Genomic DNA, 3,091 nt, shown 5'->3' with positions numbered 1-3,091 from the left:
CAACTATATATATGTAACGTTAAGATGTTGAGAAGGCTGTATTTCTTTATGCCGAGAACGCTGTAATACTTTAAGGCGGATGTCGCCAGAATATAATGATTTATGTAGCATTTCATAGAGAAGACATGCAGTTCTTGAGCCGGAAGGTCACCAGAATTGTAACAGCTTATATGTAGCAAGTAAATGGAAGGAAGAAAAATATTGTTAATATATGTCACCCTTTATTTTCATGTTACAATGTAAGATACAACTTCTTGAAGTTGTACACAGATTACACAGTTTACCTTTTTCTCTCTTGTCTTTAGTCAATAAGTGTTATTTCCTACTTGCTTCTTTCTTGAAATCAAAGGAAATGACTATTATTCCCTTAAAACTTTGCTTTTGTGACCTGGACATTAATATTTTTAAACTGACCTAGTTTCCATTACATTTCAAACAGATTCAGTGCTGAGTTGCTGAAGCAGAAATATCGTTAAGAAATATATTCTACTCAATACCACAGATTGGCTTATCAATTGCTTAACCTTAACTATTTGAGCATGTGTCTTTAGTGGCTGACAAAATGTGCACCTCTGATCATGAGCAGGAGTAGAGGGGCGCATCATAGCCATGTGCTGAGAGGGATTCTTCGGGATTTGAATAATTCACTTCTGGAAACATGGTTGTTTCATTCTTTCTGTTTCCGTCTACCAAATCCGCTCAGAAGGTTTCGATCGGCCCGAGGCTATGGCAGAAGACACTAGTCCCGCGCAATGGGTTGGGAAGCAAACTTCTTACAACACAACCATCGCGATCAAGTATGATGTTACAGCTTGTACCATACTTTCGTTTTTTTTTTTAGGTGCATATGTAGTCGCAGACATAAACATCCACTCAGTTCTCTCAACCCAGCGCAACATAAAGAATTGAAAACTAAAGTGACAGAGAGGGTGGTACTAGTACCCAGGCGATACTTATTTTCAGCTGAGTGGACTAAAGCAACATGGAAAAATAATGCCTTGATGAAGGATATGCGCACTGCCTGGTCCAGGAATCGAACCCCATTGTCCTTCCGCCCTTAGTATTTCTATTTACGCTTCTTTACTTACATTTCTCTTTCTTATTTTCGATTTGTCTTCATTTTCTCTCTTGCTTCCTAACTACATGGTTCCGGGTTCAACCCCACTTCGTGGTAGCTTGGACAAGTGTCTTCAACAATAACTAGCCCCAGGCAGACCAAAGCCTTGTGAGTGAATTTGGTAGACGGAAACTGAAAGAAATCCGACGTGTGTGTGTGTGTGTGTGTTTGCGTTTGTCCACCACCACCATCACCACCTGACAACCACTGTTGGTTTGTTTACGTTCTCTTAACTTAGCGGTTAGGCAAAAAGAATCCGATAGAATAAGTACCAGGCTTTAAAAAGATAGGTACTGGGGTCGATTTGTTCGACTAAACCTTCCAAGATGGTGCCACCGCATGGCCGTGGTCCAACACGCCTGAAACAAGTAAAAGATAAATTATGTTTTTTTACACTACATCTGCTAATCATTCCATTCTATTCATTCTCTTCCTCTTTATCTATTTTTTCACGCATACACAGAATCACGGACAAAACACATACAGCTACAGTTGTTACATGTTTCATGTTTGTCTATTTACTCTCCATCTCCCTCTGTTTATGTCTATCACAGCTCTTTCTACTCCCCATGTGACGCTTGCTCCTCTCCTCACGTGTCCGTCATTCTCCCTACATCACATTACTCTCTTTCCTCCTCCTCCTCCTCCGTCTCTATTCCATATGTCTGCCTCTCTCCGCCTCGGTCTCATCATACACTGTCATCCCCCTCTCTCTATTCATCATGTGTCTGTCAAATCCCCTTCTTACTCCCCGCGTTATGTGTCACTTCTCTTCCTACTCCCCATATGTCTGTCATTCCTCCATATGTCTATCACTCCTTTTCCTATCCCTTCTCCCCTTCGTACACGTGTGTGTCTCTCACTCTCTCTCTCTCTCTCTCTCTCTCTCTCTCGTATACCTTATCTCTTTCTACTCCCCCTTGCACTGATTTCTATTATTTATTTATTTATTTATCTACGGACGCAAACCGTTTTACGCTTCGCTTACCGAAGTATTAGGAGAATTATCCGAATTTCTGTTTTTTTATTTTTTTATCTCGCAATACATATAACAATAGGAACAGAAATAGTTGAAGGTGTCTCATATATCATACAGCCAAAGTGAGAATATTTTTTTTTCATAGCTCAACATCAAGTCTAATCCAGCAGCCTTATCATCAAAAGTGTTCCATTAGCCACCACTCTCCTTTTAATCAGACATCTTGAACTATATTTACAATGTGTCCGTCGTTAGTTCTTTTAGCCCCAGGCCAGCCCAACTCGAGCAGACTTATTAGCAAGGGGTGATATTTTACTTTAGCACTTCAATTTCACTTTTATCACAGCTGCAGAGACAAAAGTGAAAGTGGAGCGCTAAACTCAAAGATCGCCTTTGCAAAACTGTCCCATCTATAATTCCAGGCTTTTTTTTTCTTCCTCAGCATAATGTATCTAGGACAACATTATTCAATGTGTCCTATTACTTTTTTTTTTAAAGATGATAAGGTTTCGTTTGAGGGAGATTTTCTGTTTTCAGCAGGTCAAGCGACTGCATATAAAGGCATCCTCTTTGACTCGTTGACATTAATGGTGTTAAGGATGGTGACGATGTTGCTGTTTAAAACCAATTCAATCCAAATCGAACACATATAATCAAAGATGTTCTTATTGTGACCATCCCTGCGTGTCTCTCCTGAACACAATGTAATTTATACTGCATTTTCTAATGTGTCCTTTTATAAAATGGTAAAGCAAGATTTAAAAGCTGTTTGACTACTATTTCTAGCAGATCCTGGCTACAATGTAAGAGCTCCTTGGCTGGTCGCAAAATTAATGTAGAGAGAGTGTTTAACTAATAGAAAAGGCAATGTGTGAACCTCCCACTTAGTTCATAAGAAAATTTTGTTGTATCTCTTCTTTTCTTTCCCATTTATTTCCGTCCAGACGCCCTTCCTGTCACCAACTCTCATCTGTTAACAAGCCTGGTAATATTTT

This window comes from Octopus bimaculoides, chromosome 18 (genome assembly GCF_046866305.1).
Source record: "Octopus bimaculoides isolate indiv1 chromosome 18, ASM4686630v1, whole genome shotgun sequence".
Classification (NCBI taxonomy): domain Eukaryota; kingdom Metazoa; phylum Mollusca; class Cephalopoda; order Octopoda; family Octopodidae; genus Octopus; species Octopus bimaculoides.
This window is presented reverse-complemented; position numbering follows the sequence as displayed.